The sequence below is a fragment of the Parasteatoda tepidariorum genome, chromosome 8 (assembly GCF_982258835.1).
Source record: "Parasteatoda tepidariorum strain Cologne lab strain chromosome 8, Ptep-v5.0, whole genome shotgun sequence".
In the NCBI taxonomy this organism is placed as follows: Eukaryota; Metazoa; Arthropoda; class Arachnida; order Araneae; family Theridiidae; genus Parasteatoda; species Parasteatoda tepidariorum.
This window is the reverse complement of record NC_141762.1, coordinates 88,263,857-88,286,012: the sequence shown is the minus strand read 5'-3', so window position 1 is coordinate 88,286,012 and position 22,156 is coordinate 88,263,857. Positions and strand designations below refer to the sequence as shown.

The following is a 22,156-nucleotide window of genomic DNA, read 5'->3' as shown; positions in this document are numbered from 1 at the left end:
AAGGGTTAAGTCATCAGGTAAAATAGTATTAATTTTTAAAAAAAAGGCTTGACAGTTTTATTTAACTTTTTTAAAAATATTATATGAAAGTTATTCTACAATGTAGCATTTTATTCCAGGTTTAATTAGAATAATAATAAGAAAAATAAGAAGAAAAATCAAAAATAGAGAAAAAATTGATTGACAATAGAGATTCAAAAGTACTCTCCACATTGCTTTCAGTTATTTGAGTTTTTGTTTTACAAGTGGATTAAACGATACAAAGTTTCAACTTTTCACTCCTTTTCCGTGGGAGCTAGTTCTACACAAGGATTGCTACCCCTACACTAGCTACCCCTACATTTATTTACATTGTTGCACGCGTGTGTTTACATACGCCGAATTCAATGGTAAGTTCTTTTATTCCTTACTTTAATTATTACTATTTTAGAATGTTAATTCATTATAATGCTTCACTGCCAAAAAAAGTAAATAATTATTGTAGTTAATTCTGCTTGAAATAAACACAAATATTCTAAGCCTATCATTTGCGAAGTTTAACAAACTATGACAAAACGTAACGATTTTGGAAAAAAGCAAGAGAATTTGTTGAATCTCATTTACTGTGCATAAAATGTAAAGAGACGAAATACAGATCCGTTACAAACGATTGTTATGCAGTTAAGATATTTTTAATAAAATCATGAATTTTTGGAAAGTTTTCTGATGGCACCTAAGCTTAATCAAGGAATATTAATCTGAAATACTGAGTTAAACTAGTTGCGATCTTATGTAAAAAAAAATTCTATTTTAGAGCTTTAATTATCAAAATTATTAAATTAATGCTGCATTATTTTATTCATCTGACAAATTTTGTTGCTATAATAAATAACAATTAACAAAAAGTAACAATTATAAGCATTATTCGTGCTACCGTAAAGTGCTCGACTTCGCGTGCAGGTCGTTGGGCTACCGAAGCGGGGGTGCCATCCCCTCTGCAGAGGATCAAAATTGTGATGGCATGTCTTCGGATCATCCTCAGGGATGTTTCCCAGACCGTCGCCAATAGCCTATTGTGCAGCTCTAGTGCGACGTAAATCAACAACAACAACAATAAGCATTATTCTGAAGATAATACTTAAATGATATTAATCATGGTTGACTTTACACACCAAAATATGAGTAGAGGGGATATTTTCCTTCTGTGATTTGCTGCGCCTACTATTGTGGATTTCAAACTTGCATACATTTATAAAAGAAAACTTGTAGAGGTTTGCCAGGGGGTAGTGGCTACAAGATATACCCTTTTGAGTTTCTTCCCATGTTTTGTTTTCAGTGTGATGATAGCCACTGGAAGTTACCAAGACCTGTTGATTATTCTGCCACAAGTGATGATAAACAAATTTTCCGGAGTAGAAAAGAATTTTAGCTAGATTTATAATGTAAATTTTTCTGTTTCACTAATTTTAGGGGATATTTCCATATATTAATCTGTCACACTAACTATAATAGCCAAGCTTCCAAATAGATATAAACTTGAAATTTTTTTTAAATAAAACATGAATGTTTGCCAAATGGTTACGAGTTATATCTTTCGAGTTGGTCCCTTTCTGTGATTTTTTTACTTTCTTTCAGTTTCTCCGATACCAGAAGTTGCCAAGACGTGCTGATTATTCTGCGATTGTTCATTTTATAGAGATCTCCCCTGATTTTATGAATCAAATAAAAGGGGATGTTTCCCTATTTGAACTAGATTGTGCCAACTAAAAATGTTGAAACAAAAAAATATATATATATTTTGTACTTTGCAAAAATTTAAAAAGAAGTATGTAGAAGTTTTCCTGAGGGTTGCTTCAACTTATATTCTCTGAGTTACTCCCATTCTGAGATATTTTCTTAATTTTTCGTGGACCGCTGGAAGTTTATAAATATTTATCCATAGGTAACAACATAGAAATACTCATTGAACTTTTAATTCCCTATTAGGGTTACTTCTGTATTGTGAGCAGTTATGCCAACTGCTATCGTTCAGGCACCAAATAGATTTCTAACTGCTAACTTTTTAAAAGAATATGTAAAGGTGTGCGAAAGGTAGCTACGAGTTATACTCTTCAAGTTGATCTCCGTTCGTTAATATTTTTTAGATCCTCCTGGTTGCTGCGTGGAAGTTGCTTAGAAGATATAGTGATTATTCACCGGCAGATCATGATACGGGCATTTTTCTTACTGTTTTGCCTACTCAGTACGAGATGGCATTTTTATTAGCAAATGAGACGAGACAAGTATTATGTGTGAAACAGTCCTATCGTATTGTTATTAATTTGAGCTGTCTTATCTACTTACCTACTATTGTCTTATAAAGTATAAAAACTATTTGTTGTTGCATTTTTAAAAAAGTTGAGTAGTGGCATTTTCTTTTAACTTTACCTTTTTAAAGAACCAAGGGTTAAACACGCTTGATTGGTGTAAATTTTACAAGAGTCTATAGCAGATGGTTCTTCAACCAAAATGTCGTGAAAGTATCATCTTAACAAGCTATTGCAAGAGAAAATCTCACATGGACAAAATAGTTTTTTGACTATTTATTTTGCAACATATCTTTTAAAAAAAAACAACACCCAGTTGAACATTTACTGGAAATTTTTCTTTTTATTTTTGAAACAGTTTTTGAAATTTATCAGCTAAAACGATATGGAAAATAATTGCAGTAATTTTCAATATTAAATTATCTTTAGAATTATTCTTATTCAAGCTTTTATTTAAATTTACATTGCTGTTTAAAACTTTTTTAATTCTTTTATAGTCACTGTATTCTAAAAATATGCCTAGGCAGGGGTCTGTCAAGGCCAAATTTACTACTGTTTAGCAGTACCTTCACAAATTCAACTTTAGAAAAAACAGTAGTTTCACAAAATACTTTTTCTTATAATTTTATTTTTGTATTCCTTAAGAAACGATAAATCCATATTTTTGTTTTGATTTTTTAATGTAGTTTTTAATTTTTCACAAATTATGTCTAAATTTTCATAAAATAGGTACCTATCAGAAAAACCTAGACAGACCCTTGCTAGGTGAAAAAGTTCAATTGAAATTTTTATTGCTAAATTTTTCTTTTAAACAATTTGTGTCTTGGTTTTTACCTAGCTTTTTACATTTCTAAAAAACTTAGTTTTTATTAACTGTATGACACAGTAGTTAAGAATGTTTCTATTGACTTTATTCTTATCTGGAAAATATGATAATTGGAAAGACTGAGATGTAAAGCTTTAAAATTTTATTTTGAGAATTAAAATAGATTTTTCTGTTTTACATTTGTATATAATCTTTTGTTTTTGTTAGCATTTTTAAGATAACACAGCATTTTAATAACATATTTCTAATAGATTATATTTTAGTTAATGTTGCTTTATGGATACTGCTTTACAGAAAATATTATTCTTAGCATGGAAGTTTTGTTGTAACAATTATGATAATTTTTTTTTCTCTTTCTATTTTACTTCATAACTTTATTAAGTATTTCTGGTTTAGGTTTTTGTTTTCCCTTTAGCCCATTCCACTAATATAGATAAGCATGGAGTAATTTCCAGTTATAAATAAGCTTATTTATTCGTAAAAAATATTTATTAATGAATTTTTTTTTAAAAAAATATTGCTATAAAAATATATTCTGCATTTCACCATTTTTTTTAGCTAACATTCTGCCAAACCATTACTCCTTACTTCTCTAGTTCTGAATAATAAATGTGCCCGTATAAACAAAACAAAATATGTTTGAATTATTTCTATGTTTTTAAACGTATTAACTGAATGAATTTTCTTTTTCATAATCTATTGATGTACTTCTGAGGAAGATCTTTGAAAAGGATCTAGCTTTGAGAATGAACCTCCATCAAGTCTCATTTGAAGGTACCTGAATTAAGTATGTCTAAAGAAATAACTGTATTTGAATTGTTTCCTTTTTTCTTGTGCTTAAAAATGGGTAAAAAAATTCGTGAAATTATAAACATGATCAAATCAATTGTTAAAAATTATTTCAGATTACTTTTGCTGATATTAAAAATAGTAATTGAACATTGTTTACATAGGCTGCCCATGCTTCAATAACAACAAATAAAAGTACTCAAAAATTTGTCTCTTAAAATGAATTATCATATATTGCAAATATATTTTCCATGTACTGTAGAATTCTAATTATTTCATGCACAATCATCAGCCTTTGCACTATTCAACTAATTTATAATAGAAGTTTCTGGTGTAAGTTTCATCGTTAGTATCAAGTAGAATGGTAAACTGTTACTGTTTTTACCACCACTATTTTTGCTGTTCCAATGTTTTATTTCACTGATACTTAAAAAAAAAAATGTGTTTTATCTGCATTAAATTAGTCTTTTTATTCATAGTCCTCCATAAGTTCAAACAAATTCTGAAACTTCTATTTTGCTTTTAAGAATTCTTCAGCGATTATGCAGATTGATGAATCCCTCAAAGGCTAAGGCTACTCAAACCAAACATTTGGCAAACATTAAAATGAATTATAAAATGAATAAACAACATCAATTAGAAATTCTCGTGGAATTAAGATTTATGCATATTGCTCAGTATTTTTTCAAATCTCCGTGGCAGAATCGCAGCGACAAGGCGACATTGTTGCAAAATTTTACAGATCTCTTGCAGAAAGATTTTTCTCTTGAAAAGAAGAAAATATTACTTTTCTTTTTTACAGAAATATTTGAACATGCAATATTTGAATCATGCATTTAGATAATCAGTTTTTGACACGCTCAATTTTCACCGATAGTATCATAAATCGACGTAATGTTTTGATAGTATTTTCGGCAGTTATTGATATTGATTTTCATTTGGTTCTTAACCATCTTGATATATTTAAACGATATGGAAAACTCGAATCGTGCATTTGAGTATCTATTTTTTAAGGCTATCTATTTTATTTTTTTTTTAAATTCTATCGAATTTTTAGAAGTTATAGATGTTGATTTCTCCTTAAATTTTAAATCAGATATTTTTTATACGATATTATTTATTACAACCTAATTTCAAAGTGTAACACGCTTTTGAGGAGTCCAATTTACGTAATTACATCATATATTTTTTTTTTTTGGGGGGGGGGCAATTGCTACTACGGATTTCATGATATTTAATATTTTTTTATTGTGATGATTATTTACAAAATGCGAAGAAGCTAATAAAGTGTGTCTCTTCCCACCAACAAAATGTGAGAATATCACCCATAATATTAAAAAAAAATTATTTCGTGTTAAATTAAGAAAATCATTATTATTATTTTTTGTTAACACAGCGTATTTGCCATTTTAAATTAGCAACATATATGTTTGTTTGTATTAAAAGTATTTTGCAATTAGATCTTAGTGCTGGAGAGTTTAGTCGCAGATAGCTCAAAAACATTCTGCCACAAGATTTCAAATTATCCTTGTTTTAATTAAAATAAGCCAATAGTATATATGTTTATATATATATATTTTTTTGTGTACATCTGCAATTTTCTACAATTCCGCATATTAGAAATTGAACTTTCAATATTGTTAACTTTAATCAATGATTTTATATCTATGACTATACATATGATATTTTCTATTTATATGATATATCTGTCTATGATATTATCACTTTATTTTTATAAAGTTTTTTTTTTCAATAACTTCTGCACTATATTATTATGCTTACATTAAATGAAAAAATTTTTGATTTCATACTGTTTGAAAACATCTTTTATTTAAATATCTTATTTCTCCAAGTGAATGTTTTTGTGTTTATTATTTGGTGTTGAAGTATTAATGATTAAAATGCTTTAAAACACGATTCATTGTGTATATCAAGGTTGCAAAAAATGCTTACTTTTCTCTAAAAGAGTTAGACTGACTAGTTTTCATTAATTTATTATATTTTCTTGCATTTTACTGTATACATTTAGCATACTTATGTTCCAACTTTTTATTTTAACAAAAACTATTAAGTAAAATTTACGTTAAATGTCTAATATTGCAGAAAACTTGTAAGTTAAGTAGTTCATGCAATGGAAATTATCACTACTACAAACTATATGAATTACAGTTTGACAAAAAAATATATATTTGTTTTCACATCTTTAAATAAGTTAAAAAAAAATTTTGATATATCTGCTCTATACTTGTTCAAAAAAATTTTTATTTTATTTTTTTGCAAGGGTGTGGAAAGTTGGTAATTTTGTTTTGCTCATATATATATATATATATATATGCAGCATTAAAAAAGATAATTTCTAATTAGTTCCAAGCATAAAATTATTATTTTTTGATACAATTTTAAGTTTAAGGCTGTTCCTCCTAATCGTTTTTATAGTCCAAGATTGCTATACTGCATTACTCCAAACATTCTGTCATGTTGCTACAATTAACTAACACCATTGTGTTCCTTTCATTTAATCACATTTTTCGAAGAAATATTTATTAAAATATTTCTCCAAAAACTGTGTTTTGTGTGTGAAGTTTTTTTTTTGAAATTTTTTTATCCAGTCCTTTTTAAGTGGTTTAAACAAATAAAGTTTTTACTGCCCCCAAGCAACCTGATTGTAACACACTAGGGTAACAACCTGATTGTAACAGAACACAGAACCTATTTTTCCCACCCTTCCTATTTTTCCCACCATTACTAAGAGTTCCGTTGTGGAAATGAATTTCTATATCACCAAACAGCTTTCTAATGTATTTTGGAGTAAAGTGTTACGTTTTAGCAGCAATTTTCCAGAAATTAAAGAATTTTCAAAATAACCATTTTTTGTTTAAAAAAGCTTTAACAGAGGCAATTGTAAAATGTAATTCTTCACTTGAACTAAATAATATATAGTTTAACAAATTACTGAATTTGTTAAAATTACTCCTTTTGTATATTAAAGATACTGTTAGTGTTAAAAGGCATAGTATTTTTACTGTTTTAATAAATGAGAAATTAAAAATTACGTAACTGAAACTAATCGAATTGTGTTTCTGAACTACAAAGTTCTTGCAAAATATTCTGAAGAGGAATGAAAATTGCAGCCAAGAAAGAGGAAAAATGTAAGAAAGAATGAGAGAGGAAAATAAAATTCTGATGATAAGTAAATAAACAGAAAGTATAGGGCAGCTTTTAGGAGTTTTTTACCTGACAATGGGCGCATCGTGGCAAGTACTGCGGTTATGAGAAAAAGTAATTTCAAATAGGAGTGTTTTGTGAATAGTTTTGTCTTGATTTTAGGTCAGCGTGGGTAAACCAATTGACACCTTTATTCCTTCATTGTTCTACCATTAGAAATGTGCTCTTGTTACCAAAGCAGCCAACAGCACCAGACTAAAAGTCTGGAGGAGTTCTCCTCAAAGCCACACGAAAAATAATTTTATGTTTTGTTTATAACTTACTGCTGGCTTCAATGTAAGATTTAGTTAGGATAAAAAAAAAATTATGAAATATTCTAATTCAGATTTGTGCTGTATATGTATGTAATTTTGTCGTGTAATATGTGACTAAAATTTGTAAAATAGATTTTCTTATATCTAAGTATTTGAATGTACTCAATCGATATATACTTAGTAGAAATTCCATGAAAATAATAAACAGTTATAAAATTTTTTATTTAACTGTATTTTATCTAGTCAGTATTGCTTCGTTTTAGAAATCTACTGTTGGTTGTAACAATTTAATATTATTGTCCGGTATATTTATTTTTTCATATGCTAAAATATTTATTTGTTTTCCAGGAACATTGCAGTGAAGAGGTGATAGTAACAGCGGGATGGAAGAAGTTATGAATGTTTCAGATCTGTGGCTATGTGCTATAATTGTAAATCTATATATTGTAAATATATTGTATGATAGTTGTAAAATAAATAAAACTTAATAAATCTTATTTGATTTAATGTTTTTTTCTGTATTTAAAATTATTTAGCTCTTCTGGATTAAAAATTGTAATTTTACGAACATAAGACTTAGAAAAATTGTAATTTTAGTAAGTAAACAAATCAAATGGTAAATTTGGTTAATATTTTTTTTTTTTACTTCTTGTGTGTGTTAAAGTAAATTTTAGTCAAATTTTTCAAGCTAAAAATTAAAATATATGCATTTAAAAAAAAAAAAATAATGAACCCAAAAGCATTCTAGAAGAGTAGATAATTTCCAGCAAGCAATTTGGAAACATGGACTTCAGGAGAGCAGTAGATTTCTTAATTATTAATTTAAACTAAAAAAAAAAAAAAAAAAAAAAATTCCATAGGGGTTTGGAAAATCATGTAAGTATTGAGTAATTTTTTCTTCTGCCAATTCTTTATGTTACAAACTTTTAGGAATGAAAAATGTAAAAAATTCCTGAGGGACATGAAACTTCATAAATAAACTAGTATGCTGCTGTGAAGAGGTAGAAAGATTTGCATTCCATATTCCTTGAGTTATAATTTGAATTGTAAAAATTTACAGAAAGTGTGAGATTAAAAACAAAAGCTTTTTCTAGGATTCTAAAAAAAAAAGCATGAATATCGGCTATTTTCCGTTATTTTAGTTTTAGTTCGAAAAGAATTAAAAGTTTTTTTTAAATAAAAAGTAAATGCTATATTTTTTAGTGTAATTATTGCAGCGTAAAGAATAAAATACGGAATGGTTTCTTTCCTTCTTAGTTAAAAAAAAAAACTTAAAATATGCTATTGTTAACAATTCGGTTAAAATTACGATAAATTTAAATTAATGTAGTTAAATTTACGCGAAAAATTTATTAATTCACCTAGCTCAAAATAAGCGTTAAAAATATTGATATATAAGCGTTAATAATACGTAAATAAAGCTCAAAATAAGCGTTAATAATACGTAAATAAAGCTCAAAATAAGCGTTAATAATACGTAAATAGTATGGATAAAATACGTTTGTATTTTGGTTAAAATAACGTAAAATGTACGTTATTTTAAAAAAAATAAGCGTTAAAAACACGTAAATATTCATGGTGAAAATAACGAATTTATAGAACCAAAAATATACGTAAATAGTTCGGTGAAAAAAACGTAAAAAATACGTTAAAAATTGGTTACGAAATTCACCTTAGTCAAAATAACGGCAAAAATCCGTCATTTTTACGTTAAAAACAGCCCAAATATAAACGCTTTTTTACCTAATTCGAGACTACCACTCGAAACGGAAATAAAACGTTTCAAATAAACGTTTTTTTGCTCTAAACCTTGTGGCATTTTAACGTTATTTTCACGTAATTAATACTTATCTCTGCTGCATGGGAATAAACGTTAAAAATCCGTTTGTCCGTTATAAGGTTTTGGTCTTACGTTAAAATTACGTTAATTTCACGTGATGATTTTCACCATTTCTTCATTCGTTAAAACGTATACGTTAAAATTACGTTAATTTCACGTGATGATTTTCACCATTTCTTAATTCGTTAAAACGTATACGTTAAAATTACGTTAATTTCACGTAATGATTTTCACCATTTCTTCATTCGTTAAAACGTATACGTTAAAATTACGTTAATTTTACGTAATGATTTTCACCATTTCTTCATTCGTTAAAAATACGTACTTAAAATACGTTATTTTAACGTGTACATTTTACCCATTTTTTGACCGTTTTTTAAAAACGTTTTATTAGCGAAAAATTGACGTTTTGTTGCATAGTTATATTTACGTAAATTTTTTGGGATTATAAACGTAAATTTAATTGTAAAAATGTTTCAAACAAAAAGGATGAACCTGTGAGAGCCCAAGAAAGATAATCTTTTACGTCTCTCTTGAATTCGAATAAACTGAACATTGCAGATTTTCATCACAATTCATATTTAATTTTTAATACTTATAATTATTTTTGTTTCATTAAACTGGTTATAAATATTTGCTTGTTGATAATATTGAGTCGGCTCATTATCAGTAACTGAGAAGGGAAATATGAGTTTTAATTCTTATATAACTAAACTATGATGAAAATTAAGAAATTTTCCAAAATACTGAATAAAGTAAACATTTTCTACAACTTGACATGCAACGAACATACCGTAGAAACACATTATACAGTCGACTCGTAAAGTGCTCGACTTCGCGCGCATGTCGTCGGGCTACCGAAGCGGGGGTGCCATCCCCTCCGCAGAGGATCAAAATTGTGATGGTATGTCTTCGGATCATCCTCCGGGATGTTTCCCATACCGTCGCCAATAACCCATTGTGCAGCTCTAGTGCGACGTAAATTAACAACAAGAAAGAGAAAAGAAGAGAGAAATTAAATATTTGCTTTTTCATTTTGCGTATTGACATTATTGGCTATTTTGACATTAGTGCGACAAATTTTTTTCTTTGTTTTTTGACCAAGATTTTTCCATTTAAGCTTAGTCCCGCAGTGGACTGATCGATAAGACACGGTTCCCAGCAGATCACCGAAGTCAAGCATCACTGGCTGCGGTCAGTGTGCGGGTGGGTGACCACTTGGATCAATCTGCGTAGGGACCGAGGGTGTGCGGTATTGGTCCTCGTTAAACTGTGCTACCGTAAAGTGCTCGACTTCGCGCGCAGGTCGTCGGGCTACCGAAGTGGGGGTGCCATCCCCTCAGCAGAGGATCAAAATTGTGATGGCATGTCTTCGGATCATCCTCCGGGATGTTTCCCAGACCGTCGCCAATAGCCCATTGTGCAGCTCTAGTGCGACGTAAATTAACAACAACAACATCAATTTAAGCTTAGTTCCCGGTTAATAGGGGTTTTAAGGGCCATTCTAGTCCTTGACAGGGGCGGTGCTCGATCCTCGACGCCACCGAGTACATGCGATATATGTGCTATTAAAATCTGTGGAATCGAGAGGCCTGTGGTCGATCACATTGCTGTGACAAATGGACAGGGATCTGGAGAAAATTTCCTACCCCTTCAGATTTAAGTCTAAATGGATGATAAGCCTAATGTACAGCTCTAGTGCGACATAACTAAAACTCCTACCTTCATTAATTCGTTGACACATTATCTGTTTACACTGTGTTATCTGGGAATACAATTTCAACAAAATCGTTTTAATATATACATACATTGCTTTTAAAATGAAGACAAATATCAGCAAGGAAAAAAACAGATTCATAAGAATTTACTTTTTTTTTTTTTTTTTTTTATCTAAAGCACTGAAGAGAGAAACGGAACGCTTAACGAAAATGGATCCTTCCAGCTAAAATTAAATATAGAATTTTTAATATATTATGTAAAAATAACTTGATCCACTGGAAATGTTAACAACTTGACACCCTTTTTTACCCTTATTGTTATAATCAAGTTTTCAAATCCATTATATTACCTCTTTTTTTTTTTTTTCTCCAAATGAAATCGTGATTTAAAATGTGCTTTTTATTTAAATGTGTATTTTTTTTTATGTAATAAATATTTTATGAATTTTTTCAAACTATTATTTTTAACACGGTCATCACCAACAACTAAAAATGATACCTAAATCATGAGACCATGCCTTTATGCATGCCAATTAATGTATGTAAAATCTTCACCCACGCAGACCAGAAAAACAAAAAATAAGCACGAAATTTGAGAAATAACATGTAATCATGATATAATAATTAAAATTAACCAGATATAAATAAATGTACATGTTGATCCCATATTATGTTAATTGATAAAACTTTTACATTGGTGGATGTAGTTAGATTAAATCTTTTTGATTTGATGGAAGACCTAACGTAGAATGTATTCTACAATATCTTTCTTACTCTCATTTCGGATTAAATGGAAATCCTACAATTTATGGTTCATTGTTCAGCCTATATGATGCACAAAAAAATCAATGTATATTGTTAGTTTTACAGTTTTAAAATATAACATAATTAATGTCTCATTTAGTTAAATTACTATAGTACGATCCTCTAATTCCTAACGATTGGATATGAAGTTCCTGGTTAAAGGAAGCAAAAAAGTGTAAAGTTTTAAAATAAATAATCACGTATTTTAAATAATCTTGTATGTCTTACGAATCAGTGATCTTAATTTATAATATTTATTCATGTTTATCTTTTAATAATAAATTATTGTTATAATAATTTTACATTTCCAGAGCATAAAACAGCAATTTTTATGAATTCATGAAAATTATAAAAAGCATTAAAATCGAGTTTTTTTTATGTACAAGCTATTCAAATAATATTATACTAGTAAAAATAAAATACTATTATATCTCTGTAATGAAAATAACATTACTTAACAATATAATTCCATTTTTCTTTAACCCCTTGGGGACGGGTGATTCAGAAAAGCATTCGTACAAAATCAGAATCAAGTTGCAATTAAATAAAAAACGGTAACTTAATTGTAGTCGTTACTAGTTAGACAGACTTACTTTGCTTTTATTTTAATTATTGTTAGTTTAATCATATATATAATCAATGTTAATTCAAAGTATAACTAAATAGTTTTATTTTGAACAAAGTAATGGTGAATTAAATAAATCAAAAAAATATAACTCCGCCCACAAATAAACTGCTAAAGAAATACTTTGATTACCAGTTTTATCTTCTTACCCTGATTGATACGGTTTTTTGCTGTCACGTATTTGTGACAGTCGGCGCGAAAGGGTTAAGTCATCAGGTAAAATAGTATTAATTTTTAAAAAAAAGGCTTGACAGTTTTATTTAACTTTTTTAAAAATATTATATGAAAGTTATTCTACAATGTAGCATTTTATTCCAGGTTTAATTAGAATAATAATAAGAAAAATAAGAAGAAAAATCAAAAATAGAGAAAAAATTGATTGACAATAGAGATTCAAAAGTACTCTCCACATTGCTTTCAGTTATTTGAGTTTTTGTTTTACAAGTGGATTAAACGATACAAAGTTTCAACTTTTCACTCCTTTTCCGTGGGAGCTAGTTCTACACAAGGATTGCTACCCCTACACTAGCTACCCCTACATTTATTTACATTGTTGCACGCGTGTGTTTACATACGCCGAATTCAATGGTAAGTTCTTTTATTCCTTACTTTAATTATTACTATTTTAGAATGTTAATTCATTATAATGCTTCACTGCCAAAAAAAGTAAATAATTATTGTAGTTAATTCTGCTTGAAATAAACACAAATATTCTAAGCCTATCATTTGCGAAGTTTAACAAACTATGACAAAACGTAACGATTTTGGAAAAAAGCAAGAGAATTTGTTGAATCTCATTTACTGTGCATAAAATGTAAAGAGACGAAATACAGATCCGTTACAAACGATTGTTATGCAGTTAAGATATTTTTAATAAAATCATGAATTTTTGGAAAGTTTTCTGATGGCACCTAAGCTTAATCAAGGAATATTAATCTGAAATACTGAGTTAAACTAGTTGCGATCTTATGTAAAAAAAAATTCTATTTTAGAGCTTTAATTATCAAAATTATTAAATTAATGCTGCATTATTTTATTCATCTGACAAATTTTGTTGCTATAATAAATAACAATTAACAAAAAGTAACAATTATAAGCATTATTCGTGCTACCGTAAAGTGCTCGACTTCGCGTGCAGGTCGTTGGGCTACCGAAGCGGGGGTGCCATCCCCTCTGCAGAGGATCAAAATTGTGATGGCATGTCTTCGGATCATCCTCAGGGATGTTTCCCAGACCGTCGCCAATAGCCTATTGTGCAGCTCTAGTGCGACGTAAATCAACAACAACAACAATAAGCATTATTCTGAAGATAATACTTAAATGATATTAATCATGGTTGACTTTACACACCAAAATATGAGTAGAGGGGATATTTTCCTTCTGTGATTTGCTGCGCCTACTATTGTGGATTTCAAACTTGCATACATTTATAAAAGAAAACTTGTAGAGGTTTGCCAGGGGGTAGTGGCTACAAGATATACCCTTTTGAGTTTCTTCCCATGTTTTGTTTTCAGTGTGATGATAGCCACTGGAAGTTACCAAGACCTGTTGATTATTCTGCCACAAGTGATGATAAACAAATTTTCCGGAGTAGAAAAGAATTTTAGCTAGATTTATAATGTAAATTTTTCTGTTTCACTAATTTTAGGGGATATTTCCATATATTAATCTGTCACACTAACTATAATAGCCAAGCTTCCAAATAGATATAAACTTGAAATTTTTTTTAAATAAAACATGAATGTTTGCCAAATGGTTACGAGTTATATCTTTCGAGTTGGTCCCTTTCTGTGATTTTTTTACTTTCTTTCAGTTTCTCCGATACCAGAAGTTGCCAAGACGTGCTGATTATTCTGCGATTGTTCATTTTATAGAGATCTCCCCTGATTTTATGAATCAAATAAAAGGGGATGTTTCCCTATTTGAACTAGATTGTGCCAACTAAAAATGTTGAAACAAAAAAATATATATATATTTTGTACTTTGCAAAAATTTAAAAAGAAGTATGTAGAAGTTTTCCTGAGGGTTGCTTCAACTTATATTCTCTGAGTTACTCCCATTCTGAGATATTTTCTTAATTTTTCGTGGACCGCTGGAAGTTTATAAATATTTATCCATAGGTAACAACATAGAAATACTCATTGAACTTTTAATTCCCTATTAGGGTTACTTCTGTATTGTGAGCAGTTATGCCAACTGCTATCGTTCAGGCACCAAATAGATTTCTAACTGCTAACTTTTTAAAAGAATATGTAAAGGTGTGCGAAAGGTAGCTACGAGTTATACTCTTCAAGTTGATCTCCGTTCGTTAATATTTTTTAGATCCTCCTGGTTGCTGCGTGGAAGTTGCTTAGAAGATATAGTGATTATTCACCGGCAGATCATGATACGGGCATTTTTCTTACTGTTTTGCCTACTCAGTACGAGATGGCATTTTTATTAGCAAATGAGACGAGACAAGTATTATGTGTGAAACAGTCCTATCGTATTGTTATTAATTTGAGCTGTCTTATCTACTTACCTACTATTGTCTTATAAAGTATAAAAACTATTTGTTGTTGCATTTTTAAAAAAGTTGAGTAGTGGCATTTTCTTTTAACTTTACCTTTTTAAAGAACCAAGGGTTAAACACGCTTGATTGGTGTAAATTTTACAAGAGTCTATAGCAGATGGTTCTTCAACCAAAATGTCGTGAAAGTATCATCTTAACAAGCTATTGCAAGAGAAAATCTCACATGGACAAAATAGTTTTTTGACTATTTATTTTGCAACATATCTTTTAAAAAAAAACAACACCCAGTTGAACATTTACTGGAAATTTTTCTTTTTATTTTTGAAACAGTTTTTGAAATTTATCAGCTAAAACGATATGGAAAATAATTGCAGTAATTTTCAATATTAAATTATCTTTAGAATTATTCTTATTCAAGCTTTTATTTAAATTTACATTGCTGTTTAAAACTTTTTTAATTCTTTTATAGTCACTGTATTCTAAAAATATGCCTAGGCAGGGGTCTGTCAAGGCCAAATTTACTACTGTTTAGCAGTACCTTCACAAATTCAACTTTAGAAAAAACAGTAGTTTCACAAAATACTTTTTCTTATAATTTTATTTTTGTATTCCTTAAGAAACGATAAATCCATATTTTTGTTTTGATTTTTTAATGTAGTTTTTAATTTTTCACAAATTATGTCTAAATTTTCATAAAATAGGTACCTATCAGAAAAACCTAGACAGACCCTTGCTAGGTGAAAAAGTTCAATTGAAATTTTTATTGCTAAATTTTTCTTTTAAACAATTTGTGTCTTGGTTTTTACCTAGCTTTTTACATTTCTAAAAAACTTAGTTTTTATTAACTGTATGACACAGTAGTTAAGAATGTTTCTATTGACTTTATTCTTATCTGGAAAATATGATAATTGGAAAGACTGAGATGTAAAGCTTTAAAATTTTATTTTGAGAATTAAAATAGATTTTTCTGTTTTACATTTGTATATAATCTTTTGTTTTTGTTAGCATTTTTAAGATAACACAGCATTTTAATAACATATTTCTAATAGATTATATTTTAGTTAATGTTGCTTTATGGATACTGCTTTACAGAAAATATTATTCTTAGCATGGAAGTTTTGTTGTAACAATTATGATAATTTTTTTTTCTCTTTCTATTTTACTTCATAACTTTATTAAGTATTTCTGGTTTAGGTTTTTGTTTTCCCTTTAGCCCATTCCACTAATATAGATAAGCATGGAGTAATTTCCAGTTATAAATAAGCTTATTTATTCGTAAAAAATATTTATTAATGAATTTTTTTTTAAAAAAATATTGCTATAAAAATATATTCTGCATTTCACCATTTTTTTTAGCTAACATTCTGCCAAACCATTACTCCTTACTTCTCTAGTTCTGAATAATAAATGTGCCCGTATAAACAAAACAAAATATGTTTGAATTATTTCTATGTTTTTAAACGTATTAACTGAATGAATTTTCTTTTTCATAATCTATTGATGTACTTCTGAGGAAGATCTTTGAAAAGGATCTAGCTTTGAGAATGAACCTCCATCAAGTCTCATTTGAAGGTACCTGAATTAAGTATGTCTAAAGAAATAACTGTATTTGAATTGTTTCCTTTTTTCTTGTGCTTAAAAATGGGTAAAAAAATTCGTGAAATTATAAACATGATCAAATCAATTGTTAAAAATTATTTCAGATTACTTTTGCTGATATTAAAAATAGTAATTGAACATTGTTTACATAGGCTGCCCATGCTTCAATAACAACAAATAAAAGTACTCAAAAATTTGTCTCTTAAAATGAATTATCATATATTGCAAATATATTTTCCATGTACTGTAGAATTCTAATTATTTCATGCACAATCATCAGCCTTTGCACTATTCAACTAATTTATAATAGAAGTTTCTGGTGTAAGTTTCATCGTTAGTATCAAGTAGAATGGTAAACTGTTACTGTTTTTACCACCACTATTTTTGCTGTTCCAATGTTTTATTTCACTGATACTTAAAAAAAAAAATGTGTTTTATCTGCATTAAATTAGTCTTTTTATTCATAGTCCTCCATAAGTTCAAACAAATTCTGAAACTTCTATTTTGCTTTTAAGAATTCTTCAGCGATTATGCAGATTGATGAATCCCTCAAAGGCTAAGGCTACTCAAACCAAACATTTGGCAAACATTAAAATGAATTATAAAATGAATAAACAACATCAATTAGAAATTCTCGTGGAATTAAGATTTATGCATATTGCTCAGTATTTTTTCAAATCTCCGTGGCAGAATCGCAGCGACAAGGCGACATTGTTGCAAAATTTTACAGATCTCTTGCAGAAAGATTTTTCTCTTGAAAAGAAGAAAATATTACTTTTCTTTTTTACAGAAATATTTGAACATGCAATATTTGAATCATGCATTTAGATAATCAGTTTTTGACACGCTCAATTTTCACCGATAGTATCATAAATCGACGTAATGTTTTGATAGTATTTTCGGCAGTTATTGATATTGATTTTCATTTGGTTCTTAACCATCTTGATATATTTAAACGATATGGAAAACTCGAATCGTGCATTTGAGTATCTATTTTTTAAGGCTATCTATTTTATTTTTTTTTTAAATTCTATCGAATTTTTAGAAGTTATAGATGTTGATTTCTCCTTAAATTTTAAATCAGATATTTTTTATACGATATTATTTATTACAACCTAATTTCAAAGTGTAACACGCTTTTGAGGAGTCCAATTTACGTAATTACATCATATATTTTTTTTTTTTGGGGGGGGGGGCAATTGCTACTACGGATTTCATGATATTTAATATTTTTTTATTGTGATGATTATTTACAAAATGCGAAGAAGCTAATAAAGTGTGTCTCTTCCCACCAACAAAATGTGAGAATATCACCCATAATATTAAAAAAAAATTATTTCGTGTTAAATTAAGAAAATCATTATTATTATTTTTTGTTAACACAGCGTATTTGCCATTTTAAATTAGCAACATATATGTTTGTTTGTATTAAAAGTATTTTGCAATTAGATCTTAGTGCTGGAGAGTTTAGTCGCAGATAGCTCAAAAACATTCTGCCACAAGATTTCAAATTATCCTTGTTTTAATTAAAATAAGCCAATAGTATATATGTTTATATATATATATTTTTTTGTGTACATCTGCAATTTTCTACAATTCCGCATATTAGAAATTGAACTTTCAATATTGTTAACTTTAATCAATGATTTTATATCTATGACTATACATATGATATTTTCTATTTATATGATATATCTGTCTATGATATTATCACTTTATTTTTATAAAGTTTTTTTTTTCAATAACTTCTGCACTATATTATTATGCTTACATTAAATGAAAAAATTTTTGATTTCATACTGTTTGAAAACATCTTTTATTTAAATATCTTATTTCTCCAAGTGAATGTTTTTGTGTTTATTATTTGGTGTTGAAGTATTAATGATTAAAATGCTTTAAAACACGATTCATTGTGTATATCAAGGTTGCAAAAAATGCTTACTTTTCTCTAAAAGAGTTAGACTGACTAGTTTTCATTAATTTATTATATTTTCTTGCATTTTACTGTATACATTTAGCATACTTATGTTCCAACTTTTTATTTTAACAAAAACTATTAAGTAAAATTTACGTTAAATGTCTAATATTGCAGAAAACTTGTAAGTTAAGTAGTTCATGCAATGGAAATTATCACTACTACAAACTATATGAATTACAGTTTGACAAAAAAATATATATTTGTTTTCACATCTTTAAATAAGTTAAAAAAAAATTTTGATATATCTGCTCTATACTTGTTCAAAAAAATTTTTATTTTATTTTTTTGCAAGGGTGTGGAAAGTTGGTAATTTTGTTTTGCTCATATATATATATATATATATATGCAGCATTAAAAAAGATAATTTCTAATTAGTTCCAAGCATAAAATTATTATTTTTTGATACAATTTTAAGTTTAAGGCTGTTCCTCCTAATCGTTTTTATAGTCCAAGATTGCTATACTGCATTACTCCAAACATTCTGTCATGTTGCTACAATTAACTAACACCATTGTGTTCCTTTCATTTAATCACATTTTTCGAAGAAATATTTATTAAAATATTTCTCCAAAAACTGTGTTTTGTGTGTGAAGTTTTTTTTTTGAAATTTTTTTATCCAGTCCTTTTTAAGTGGTTTAAACAAATAAAGTTTTTACTGCCCCCAAGCAACCTGATTGTAACACACTAGGGTAACAACCTGATTGTAACAGAACACAGAACCTATTTTTCCCACCCTTCCTATTTTTCCCACCATTACTAAGAGTTCCGTTGTGGAAATGAATTTCTATATCACCAAACAGCTTTCTAATGTATTTTGGAGTAAAGTGTTACGTTTTAGCAGCAATTTTCCAGAAATTAAAGAATTTTCAAAATAACCATTTTTTGTTTAAAAAAGCTTTAACAGAGGCAATTGTAAAATGTAATTCTTCACTTGAACTAAATAATATATAGTTTAACAAATTACTGAATTTGTTAAAATTACTCCTTTTGTATATTAAAGATACTGTTAGTGTTAAAAGGCATAGTATTTTTACTGTTTTAATAAATGAGAAATTAAAAATTACGTAACTGAAACTAATCGAATTGTGTTTCTGAACTACAAAGTTCTTGCAAAATATTCTGAAGAGGAATGAAAATTGCAGCCAAGAAAGAGGAAAAATGTAAGAAAGAATGAGAGAGGAAAATAAAATTCTGATGATAAGTAAATAAACAGAAAGTATAGGGCAGCTTTTAGGAGTTTTTTACCTGACAATGGGCGCATCGTGGCAAGTACTGCGGTTATGAGAAAAAGTAATTTCAAATAGGAGTGTTTTGTGAATAGTTTTGTCTTGATTTTAGGTCAGCGTGGGTAAACCAATTGACACCTTTATTCCTTCATTGTTCTACCATTAGAAATGTGCTCTTGTTACCAAAGCAGCCAACAGCACCAGACTAAAAGTCTGGAGGAGTTCTCCTCAAAGCCACACGAAAAATAATTTTATGTTTTGTTTATAACTTACTGCTGGCTTCAATGTAAGATTTAGTTAGGATAAAAAAAAAATTATGAAATATTCTAATTCAGATTTGTGCTGTATATGTATGTAATTTTGTCGTGTAATATGTGACTAAAATTTGTAAAATAGATTTTCTTATATCTAAGTATTTGAATGTACTCAATCGATATATACTTAGTAGAAATTCCATGAAAATAATAAACAGTTATAAAATTTTTTATTTAACTGTATTTTATCTAGTCAGTATTGCTTCGTTTTAGAAATCTACTGTTGGTTGTAACAATTTAATATTATTGTCCGGTATATTTATTTTTTCATATGCTAAAATATTTATTTGTTTTCCAGGAACATTGCAGTGAAGAGGTGATAGTAACAGCGGGATGGAAGAAGTTATGAATGTTTCAGATCTGTGGCTATGTGCTATAATTGTAAATCTATATATTGTAAATATATTGTATGATAGTTGTAAAATAAATAAAACTTAATAAATCTTATTTGATTTAATGTTTTTTTCTGTATTTAAAATTATTTAGCTCTTCTGGATTAAAAATTGTAATTTTACGAACATAAGACTTAGAAAAATTGTAATTTTAGTAAGTAAACAAATCAAATGGTAAATTTGGTTAATATTTTTTTTTTTTACTTCTTGTGTGTGTTAAAGTAAATTTTAGTCAAATTTTTCAAGCTAAAAATTAAAATATATGCATTTAAAAAAAAAAAAATAATGAACCCAAAAGCATTCTAGAAGAGTAGATAATTTCCAGCAAGCAATTTGGAAACATGGACTTCAGGAGAGCAGTAGATTTCTTAATTATTAATTTAAACTAAAAAAAAAAAAAAAAAAAAAAAATTCCATAGGGGTTTGGAAAATCATGTAAGTATTGAGTAATTTTTTCTTCTGCCAATTCTTTATGTTACAAACTTTTAGGAATGAAAAATGTAAAAAATTCCTGAGGGACATGAAACTTCATAAATAAACTAGTATGCTGCTGTGAAGAGGTAGAAAGATTTGCATTCCATATTCCTTGAGTTATAATTTGAATTGTAAAAATTTACAGAAAGTGTGAGATTAAAAACAAAAGCTTTTTCTAGGATTCTAAAAAAAAAAGCATGAATATCGGCTATTTTCCGTTATTTTAGTTTTAGTTCGAAAAGAATTAAAAGTTTTTTTTAAATAAAAAGTAAATGCTATATTTTTTAGTGTAATTATTGCAGCGTAAAGAATAAAATACGGAATGGTTTCTTTCCTTCTTAGTTAAAAAAAAAAACTTAAAATATGCTATTGTTAACAATTCGGTTAAAATTACGATAAATTTAAATTAATGTAGTTAAATTTACGCGAAAAATTTATTAATTCACCTAGCTCAAAATAAGCGTTAAAAATATTGATATATAAGCGTTAATAATACGTAAATAAAGCTCAAAATAAGCGTTAATAATACGTAAATAAAGCTCAAAATAAGCGTTAATAATACGTAAATAGTATGGATAAAATACGTTTGTATTTTGGTTAAAATAACGTAAAATGTACGTTATTTTAAAAAAAATAAGCGTTAAAAACACGTAAATATTCATGGTGAAAATAACGAATTTATAGAACCAAAAATATACGTAAATAGTTCGGTGAAAAAAACGTAAAAAATACGTTAAAAATTGGTTACGAAATTCACCTTAGTCAAAATAACGGCAAAAATCCGTCATTTTTACGTTAAAAACAGCCCAAATATAAACGCTTTTTTACCTAATTCGAGACTACCACTCGAAACGGAAATAAAACGTTTCAAATAAACGTTTTTTTGCTCTAAACCTTGTGGCATTTTAACGTTATTTTCACGTAATTAATACTTATCTCTGCTGCATGGGTATATATATATATATATATATATATATATATTCGTGGTTTTCCTCCCCATGTAACGCACATGTGGGTCAGTTACAAAGTTAGAAGGCTATGGAGTTCCACAATGAGAGTCGTAGAGTCAGAATTGATTTGGCTGTTCAACATCGGTTGTTAAATAAATTTATTATAAATTAAATTAAATCGGTTTATGTTTCCGATCATGTACGTGACTTAATTGAAAAAATTTACATTCTCATGATAATACAACCTATGACTTTTCAAAAACATCGCTCCTTTTCAAACTAAAATTATCATAACAAATGACCTTTAAAGTTATATGCAGGAACATTAAGATGAATGTGAGAACA

The 22,156-nt window shown here is 28.2% G+C and overlaps 2 long non-coding RNA genes across 2 annotated transcripts; both read left to right on the top strand.

The window, feature by feature from the left end:
• The first annotated feature begins 328 nt into the window (after nt 1-328).
• LOC147806505 (uncharacterized) lies at nt 329-7,876 on the top strand. The gene is made up of 2 exons (XR_015435927.1): nt 329-3,898; nt 7,728-7,876. It is a non-coding gene; the product is annotated as an uncharacterized LOC147806505 (long non-coding RNA).
• Nucleotides 7,877-12,893: 5,017 nt separating this feature from the next.
• LOC147806504 (uncharacterized) lies at nt 12,894-20,442 on the top strand. The gene is made up of 2 exons (XR_015435926.1): nt 12,894-16,463; nt 20,294-20,442. It is a non-coding gene; the product is annotated as an uncharacterized LOC147806504 (long non-coding RNA).
• Nucleotides 20,443-22,156: the final 1,714 nt, after the last annotated feature.